The sequence below is a fragment of the Rhinolophus sinicus genome, linkage group LG05 (genome assembly GCF_036562045.2).
Source record: "Rhinolophus sinicus isolate RSC01 linkage group LG05, ASM3656204v1, whole genome shotgun sequence".
Lineage (NCBI taxonomy): Eukaryota > Metazoa > Chordata > Mammalia > Chiroptera > Rhinolophidae > Rhinolophus > Rhinolophus sinicus.
The window spans coordinates 99501988-99511823 of record NC_133755.1 but is presented as its reverse complement, the minus strand read 5'-3'; the positions used below and the strand labels follow the sequence as shown (position 1 = coordinate 99511823).

Sequence of the window (9836 nt, the reverse complement as noted above, 5' to 3'; positions counted from 1 at the left end):
CTCCTCCATAAAGTTGTAAACACTACACTGTTTTTCTCAGGAGCCAACCTTTGGAGGTTCCAGGGACAATGATGTGGGGTGAAAAACTCGATAAATCTTAGTAATTAAAATGGCTAAGCATTATAAAAAAGCTACCTTGTAAATTATTAGTATTAACTAAGTTGTAGACTGGGTTGAATTAATGACTAACATTGTAATATATATTTATATATTTACTACTCAATGTGTGGGGCTTGGAAGAGTTGTTTACATATACATTAAAAATATTACATTTTCTTAGCACCTTAATTCGAGTATAAACCAAAATTTGTTACCTTGTGTTTATTGAATTAGGTTTGTTTTAAAAAAAATACTCAATTCTAGTTTACAGAAAATCCTCCACATTATAGACAGTTGGTTGCTTGTATTTAATATAGATAGTTGCCTGATTGGGATTCAATATTAAAATTGTTGAAGTTGCAAAAGTCTTATTTGGTGAACACCTTTGAACAAAGGAAATTATTATCCTTTGAGAGGCCTCTATAAATATGCATTTATTAAGCAGGTTCTTTATAATTATTCTTGGGGAAGTTCTAAATATATGATTATTGATATCCGAGAGTAACTCCTGAATATGGTAGATTTGCAGAAAATCTACTGTCGGGTTTTATGATTGTCTTACATAATTCATGCATGCCAGAGTGAACAAAATGAAAGTTCTCAGTACATCTAGTGAGAAAAGGAGGCAGCGTTAGATATAGGGAGATAAAATAGCTCCTCTTTCCTCAGATCAAGAACTACTTGGAGATTCTTTTTATCCTTTGAGCTGGCAGTCAGGAGCCATAATAGGGCTTCTTCTGTTCAGAACTTTCTCTTTTGCTTTTGTTCTATTTTCTTATTTTTTTGTTCTACTTTTTTGTTTACTTGATTTTATCTTCCATTGCCTATACTCAAATCCTTATTTTGGATATCATATTTGTAGTTTTCACAGTTTTTCTTTTGTAGTTGTTTCTTTTTTATACTGTATTTTTCCTCACGGCTGCAATATTTTTCTCTGACTTCTCAAAGACATTGATTATAGTTACTTAGACCTACATTTATTCCAAGAACTTGCTTTGTTTACTTATTTTGTAGCTGTCTCTGATGTTGGGGAATTTCCTCAATTGCCTGGTTAAATGCTGTTGCTTACACTGAAGAATGAGACACCAAAGTTAGTCAGTAGCTCTGTGTCAGTGGATGAGGCTTCCCTGGAAGGTGACAGGGTGAACACCTGGCTTTTCTCTAACTTTCCCATGTAAATATCTACAAATCCTTATTCTTTTGCTTGATTTTCTAGAGAGTGATCCTCCAGTATCATCACAGAAAGTTTTAAAGCTTGTTTAGGAAAGACAGAAGGAGGTTTTCACTGTCCCATATGCACATCTTTACCTAGCCAAGTACATCTTTGCTCTTTGCCCTCCTGTGTGCTTGCCTGTTTATATCAAGATTTCTATGTGGGGGAGGTTAAGGAGGGATAGTGATCTTTGCTTGTTTAGGGTGGTGAAAGCCTGGAAGCATAGCAATACCGCCATAGTTAGCTCCCTACACACTCTCACATTCTGTATTACCTGTTACATCTACTTCCTGAGGCTTTCTGTGGTTTCCTGGAGTGGATTTCCCTGCTTCTCATTAAGCCCAGCAACTGCAGGGCCATTGATAAATCATGTATCTTTCCCCATCTGCCTTAAATCATTATACATTGTGATAAGAGGGTTATAGAAATCTCTTAATTTCATTTAAATTCAGAATTCATGTTTATGTTCTTTGTTCTCTTTGATGCTTTGAGATAATATTTTAAAGGAGAAAGGGAAAGATATGTTGAATCTACACTTTTGAAACTGTAAGTCTGGTTTATATATACAGTGCATTTTTAAATATATATATATATATATTTATTAGAGGAATAAAAATAATAAAATTAAATTTTAAAAAATCTGGAATCCTATCATTCTAATAATCACTCACAGTACATATTCTTAATTGACATATTTGTTCTCATTCTATCTCACTAACCTAAAGTTAACTGTTAAAGCACCCAGGGCCTCAAGATTTTATCTAGCAAAATAAAGAGGTTACACCAAATAAATTGAAAGGTAAAATACACCTTCCAGAGCCAGTTTACCATTTAATGCAATGAAGCTTACTGTTAATGTCAAGTATATCTCTATACTTATTGCTCTTATTTTTCTGAAAAGTGTTTATAAACATTAGACAGCACCAAATGCAGCTTTGTACTCCAAACATTGATATTTATTGCCCATATAAATAAATAACTAAATAAAGTTAAAAACAAAAATTCTCATTCAATGGAGAAAATAAAAATTGTCAGTCATTGATTGCTTCTCTAAAGAGAAGGAAATTACATGTAGTTTCACTTTCCACAGCTCAGAAACAATAACACTGTGAAACTCTCTTGAGCTACCTAATTAATCAGTCATGATTCATAACACTGAAAAGACCCTTCACAACAGAGGCCGTGTCTTATTTATCCTTATCTCTTTCATGATGCCTAGATAACTACTTTGCACATATTTGACACTTAAGAAAAGGATATTAAATACCTGAAACAATACCTCTGAAAAAATTTAATAGACTACATTTTTGCCTTTTGCTGAGATCAATTTCAATGTAGACTAAGATAGAGAGAAATTAACTTGTGCAGATTGCATTTACAAGTCAAAATAAAATGCAGTTTGCTTTGCTTTTCTCCAAAGGGTGCTTCTTCCTTTTTCAAGCCAAAAACATCACTTTGTAAGAAATGGGTGAAAAATGTCTAACTTTTTTGGGGAAAAAAGTGGTATATTAGGAATATAACAAACCTGGTTGATTATTTTTTGTAAAATTTAATGTGTTCTTTATTACTAGGCAATATAGATTGATTGCATAAAAAAATAAAAATGAAGATAAGCAAAAACGAAAAACAAACAAACAAAAAGAAACAGAACCAAAATCCCAATAGTCAAAGATAGCCACTGTTTACATTTTTTGTTCAGTTTTTATGTATAACATGTTTACTGTATTTAAAAGCAAAGAATTACATGATTTAATCATACTAATAATCAGAAATGGGCTCTTACCAACTTTTCTGTGTTCTGAGTAAGCCTGAGGATTAAAGGCTCCCATACACTCATCAAAATACGCACTCAGATACCTAGATTCCACACAAAGACTGTATTATGGATGGAGGGGATGAGTAGCAAGAGTAGCCCCAACTACCTGTTTCCCCTAATTTCCCATCTTGCTTACACAACATTTTTCTTTGGAAAGGACACAACTGGGTAGGACAAGGAAACCAGTGACTCATTTTGGACAAATAATTGTGTCTATATGAAACTCCTAATCATCCTTTCCAGTGAAGAAAGTCATCCAAACACATAGGATGTGCAATCATTTTCAGTCTGAGACCATCCATGGTTTAATCCAGGGGCTGGCAATCTAGAGTCTGTGGAACACTTTCAGCCTGCTGCCTACTTTCTTATTGCTTGTGAGCTAAAAATGTTTCTAAAATGTTTACATGGTTTGAAAGATATCAAAAGAATAACAATATTTTATAATGTGAAACCCATAAGTAGTGTTTTATTGAAACATCCATACCCATTCATTTATATCGCATCCGTGGCTGATTTCCCACTACACAGAGTTAGGTAACTGAGGCAGAAATTGGATGGCCTGCAAATTCTGAAATACTTACTCTCTTGCTCTTTACAGAAAAAGTTTGCTGGCCCCTGGTTTAATCTTTTCATCCCACTTCTGATATCAACATCGGGGGCTGGTCCTCCCTGGCCCATCTCCTCTTAGGCTGATATTTTAGAATAGGAAGTTTAATCCTACTTGGCTCATTCAAATTAACACTAATTTAATAGACTGGGGATCTATTTTTTAATTTGTTCAATTGCTGTATCTTGAATAACAAAGCAAAATTCAGCAAAACTGAAAGAAAATAGGGAGGCAGCTGTTAGAGAGGACAATATTTATCCACTGACTTTATTCAAGAGTGTACTCCATCCATATGCATCATTCACTTTCTCAGGATCTCTTTATCCCATGGTGAGATAATCATTGAAATATCAGTTTTTTTTAAATCTTCTTTTCAATTGGTCTATTTATTTTTAAGTCTTACTCCTTGTAAGCTAGGAACTATTTCTTATTATCTCACTGATTCATCTAACTTAATGAGATAAAGTTTAGAGATCTGCAGTCAGTAATGACTTCAGCTTTTTTATCCCAGTACTGGCAATATATAAACACATGCAGTGTTCACATTTCTTCAACTCCCATGGCAAGATCATTGCCAAGAGTACTTTAATAAACCTCTTTAACTTTAAAACATTATGGGAGATATTGGTGTGATAAGGCAGGAATGCACAAAGATCAGCAGTCATTTTAAACTCTATTTACCATAATTGGAGAATACTTTGAGGACGTCTTTTTTATTTTTATTTTTTTAGGGGAGAGCGCGAACAGCAGTCCCTCACTACCACAAATTATGCGTCGAGTTTCCCACATTTGGGGAAATCGTAGGGGTCAGCACATCCGGAGTGCAACGGATAAGCCTCGCCCTGGGAAAACCACCTTCGTGATCATGGTATCTCCCCTGCCAGGTAAGTAAGAGGACATCTTTTTTTAAGTTTTGAAGGGACACACTTGGTTTACTGCCAGTATTTGGTGTATATTACCAACACACATACGTAATGCAGTAAAGCCATACTTTTTTTGTATGTTTCTATATGAAACTCCTAATCATCCTTTCAAGTGAAAAAAGTCATCCAAACACATAGGATGTGCAATCATTTTCAGTCTGAGACCATCCATGGTAATAATTATTATTGACTCATTTCTGAGACTAGTGTATTTAACAAGAGCCATGGATAATTAATAAATAACTCAGAGATATTTCGGTTACCAACAGAAACCTTCATTTCCTGTGTTCATCTATCACTTTTTCTTTCAAGAGATATCATTTAATTGGATCAGTTTTTCATGAGCCAATATGGAGTGCCGTAATGGAGAAAAATTTCATTCAAGCCACCTTAGAGATTGTTAACATTTATAGTTTATACAGGTCTTTGGTTGCCCACCCCCTTCTTCGGGGCATCATTCTTCCCTTCTTCCATAGTAACACAATTCCAGGTACTTGATTTGGTTATAATGGATCTTGTCACCCCAATGCCAGAATGGTCATGTGATCCAGGCCTGGCCAATATCCCTGGCTTTTGATTAGATCAGACATGAGCATGTGACCCTGTCCTAGAAGTTAGAATCTTTGACAGGGATTTTACTATTAGCAAGGCACTGTCTTTTTCTTTTGAATTCCAGGCTCTTTATTAATTAGCCTGTTTACTAAACAAATACTGAGTATCTTCACGTGCAAGGTGCTGGTCTGGCCTATTGAAATAAATCAGTGAAATTAAACGGGACAAATATCATGCCTTATGAAGTTTACATTCTAACTGAGGAGGGAGATGGAGAATATGTAACAAATAAAATGTATTTGTAACATTTAGTGTGTTATAAAGGAATATGAGCCATAGGAAAAAAGTGAAAAATAGAGCAAGGTAAGTGGGATTGGGGGTGCTGGGGCTGATGGAATGCACTATTTAAGTAGAGTGGTCAGGATAACTCTTATTAAGAAAATGACATTTGCACAATGACTTGAAAGAGGCGAAGGAGTTAGTTATGCAAATATCTGGGTGTAAAGTCTTATAGCTACGACACTGAATGATATTCTCAAAGGGAGAGGAAGGATCAAAGAACAGAATACGGTGATAAGTTTGTACGATGACACATAATTGCTAGACATAATAAGGTGATTACATTGTGAGATACACAATGTTAAGTCACTCTATTGTGCACCTGAAACTAATATAATATTGTACACCAACTATACTTTTAAAAAGCAGAACTGAACCATTGATTCTTCAACAATAAGAGGTTGAAGAGACAAGAGCTACCACTGATGTAGGAGGCAAATCAGGGAAGTGCTGTGTCGTGAAGGAATGCATGATCAACTCCTAGCCATCATGCTGTTGGGAGAACAGAGCTTGTATGATATGAAACCAAGTGATATAGAGAAATTGTGTTGAATCAAATTTCCTTCCTGCTATGATCCCCTTTAAATCACTTTTGCCTAGGACAATGGACTTGGATTCACTTAACATGTATATGAAAAGAATCATAATAACTTGAACAGACGAGTTCCATTTTGAAGTTTTTCCTAAAAATGGAGCAGTGTAATTGGCAAATATTTAATTTGCCTTCTACATTAAAGACCTTAGTTGCTAGACTCAGTATCTTTCTTTCTACCTCTACACTTCCAAGGAATAATCAATTTTTTACAATATAGCTAGTTTATCTTCAACCAAAAATACATCTATTACATTCCCAACTGAGTAGCAACCAAAACTATGACTTATTTCTGGAACCAAATGTGAGATCTTGCAATCATTTTTGAAGCTGATTTCTAATATCACAATATACTTTCTCTAGTGACATTCATATACTTTCTAAGTTTTTAGATAATACTTGATTTATATAACTTACCACAAAGCCATTTTTAGTATTGGACTTTTATTCTCTTTCCTTTGCCTTTAGCTATTTCCTCAGCCGACCTTGGCTCTATACCTCATGGAATAACATGGGCTATAATTTCTAAGAGTTCTAGAGATATCACATTTTCTCAATGATATTCATTAGGAAATAAAAAGAAGTAAACCAAAAGTTCCCTAGTTCATCTACAATTTTTCCAAGCTCCATCTTTGTTTAGCAGACTTATTGCCCCCACCAATACAATGACAATGCTTTTTACTAACTATTCCCATGACAACATAAGATGGGCTTAGTATAATTGTACATCAGTTAAAATAGCAATCTGTTAAAACTCTCGCATGCTATCTGTGACTGTGCTTTAATGTACATTCCTGGTGGATCCAAAAATAAAGAGAAAGAAGCAGCAACCACCGCAGCTTACACCAAGTAGGTGCTCTTGTCTCCTAGACACAGTATCCTTAAATCACAGACTACTTCAACTCTTCTACCTCCTGTCCGTACTCTGACAACTGGCACAACTCATCCTGGGTGCATTTCTACTCCTGAGTATGGTTTTGCATAGTGATGCTAAGGTCAGTGACAAACTTCAACTCTAGTTCCTGGATATGTCTCATAATTGGAAAGATCATCCTAACGGCCATAGGAGGAAGATGGAGGGAGGGGTTCACGTGGTAGGGAAATTATTAGAAATGCCCTGGTGTGTCAGGTATTCCAACTCTAAGGCCTTACTTAATCCTTAAAAGTCCACATATCAGTGAAAAAAATTCTAATTTTTATCAATCCAAACCCTGACTTTAACCATGAAAAGGTAATACTACAACTGGGAGTTTAGCTTTTCCTTACACTGTCCTCTGTGCTGTACATCATTGCACTGCCTGGAATACAGCAGTGGAAACACTGGATTTGAGCTGAAAGTGTTTTCTTCTAGAGTCACATAGTTGTACCAGTTAGGACACCTTTGTGGACAAAGGATAATGGACCTAATTTAAGGAGCTTCATTGTTGAGGCTTTGTTTTCTTACAGTACATCAATATTCTGGAGTAAGGGAGTTCCATTGTTTTTCCAAGAGTTCAATAGTATCATCAAGGATAGAGGCTCTTTTGATTTTCCTTTTTGACCATACGTGGTATATTGACTCAGCTTTAGTCTTGCCCTTCATGGTCATAAGATGACTACTACAGTTCATAGTAGCATCACAATAGCCAATATAGCATCCAAAGGAAAGGGTATCTATCTATTATTATGGATAAAAATCTTTCCTATAAACCAAGAAGACTACCTTTCAGGTCCTAAACCAGGCTCCAGCTATAATGAGCTGAGATGCGTGGCATGATCCAGCCACATATAAACCAGGCAAAATGAACGTGTGGTATTTTAATCTTTGGCCAAAAATATCCCTTAAAATGCAAAAAGGAGGAGGTTGTCATTTGGGTAAGCAATCCAGCATATCTGACACAATACTGGAAGTCAGTTATTTTACTTGTCTACAATCAGAATATCTGAGTATATCACTTTCTTCATGTAGATAATATAGGATCACCAGAATAACCTGTTTATCTAGTCATTCTTCCAAATCATAATTCCTCCAAATTACTTTAATATAGTGTCTATACTATGTGGCTGAAAGCCTTGACTTGTTGGGTATGTTTTCCTGAAACAACAGCATAATAGGTTGATTCCTTAATTTCTGATGTACTCCCCAAATCCAAGAAATTAGTTTCCCATTACTGAATGGGAGCACCTCATACTCCCCATTTTTTTTCACCTAACTCCTTTTCAAGTCTCAGGTCTATTCCTTAAAACCTCATTACCAGGTACCAATGTGTGGCAAACAAAGTGTAAGGATGAGATAACACAGAGGTACCTTTAATATAGGACATTATAAAAGTGCTCAAAAGTGTTATGTTTCATTAGCCATGCTGTTATTCTGGATTTGATTCTCAGTTTTTATAACAGAAAGATGTGCACCAGACTATTCAAAGTGAGATCAAATTTATTAAAGATCTCTATTTAGTAGTTCTACTCGTATAGCCTAAGAACCACCAGTTCGTCACCATTCAGTATGGAGCATGTTACTAAGAGTTCCATCTTGGCCACCTCAAGAGGAATTGGCCTTTTTCAGGAGCAGATGCTAGATGACACTCAGATACTCGATCTCTGAATCGAGTATTATAATCTCCATTTCCATTATTTGTATCTAGGCCAGCAGGGTTACAGTCCTTCAACAAAGGGGGCATAATCCACAGCAGTTTATTGTTGAAACAATATTTATCAGTAGAATGTAGTGAATTTCAAATGTTCTGTAGACTTTACTTCCAAACTAATCCAAAGCATCAACAGTAGTCTTTTGGAGAATAATTGTTACATGCCAGTCAGCATACTAAGTGTGTTGCATATTTAGTCAGCACAGAGGTAGGAATGTCTCCATTGTAAAATGAAGAAACACAATCAGAGAAAGTGACTTCTCCAGTTTCACACAACAGAGAATGCTCAAAGAACTATTTGACTCTGAATAGCCTGAAAGAAGATAGTGAAAAGTTAAGAGAAAGCCATTTAAATTGGTCACCCTTCAAGTTAGGGGCATGCAAGAAGATATACACATAAGGAGACAGAAAAGTATTAAGTCTTTAATGTTTATGGCTAATATTTTTCAAGCAGTCTTTAACTATCAAGTAAAATAAACTGAGTATAAGATCTGCCTGAACTTTATATATTAATCTTCCTCCTAATAGAATTCTACTTAGAGCCTCAGTTTCTTAAACACATTCAGTAGTTGCTTTTGTTTTAGATTTTGGTTTTTTTTTATGTGTTGCTTTCTTCACCTGTTAAACTAGGAGGAAACTAACTCTGCTGTGACTACTACATACCACGTATGAGGTCAGGTACTTTTAATAGTCTTACATTTCTCTTATTTGAAATACGTACTTTCCCATTGATTAAAGAAACAGATTACCATAACATCTTGTGATACTTCCTTAATATATACATTAAGTATTACACTATCTCATTTACTTGAGAACTTAACACCATCTCTGAAATATGTCTAAATTTATAAATGTGGTTTTCCAAAAGTGATTACAGATATTTGTCATTGTTATCATGATGCGTACCTGTAATTTTCCCCCTCATTATAACCATAATCTAAATGGAACATTACAAACTAACCTGGGTAATGATTTTGATCTATATTCTGATGTTGTGTACATGCTCCTCATTTTTAATTTGTATTCAGATACTCTATCAGGAGGCAAGAGTCTAATTGATTGTTCTGA

The 9836-nt window shown here is 35.1% G+C and overlaps 1 non-coding gene across 1 annotated transcript; it reads right to left on the bottom strand.

Moving 5' to 3' along the window:
• Positions 1–4463: 4463 nt before the first annotated feature.
• On the bottom strand, positions 4464–4627 carry LOC141571985 (U1 spliceosomal RNA). The gene has a single exon (XR_012497019.1). It is a non-coding gene; the product is annotated as a U1 spliceosomal RNA (small nuclear RNA).
• Positions 4628–9836: the final 5209 nt, after the last annotated feature.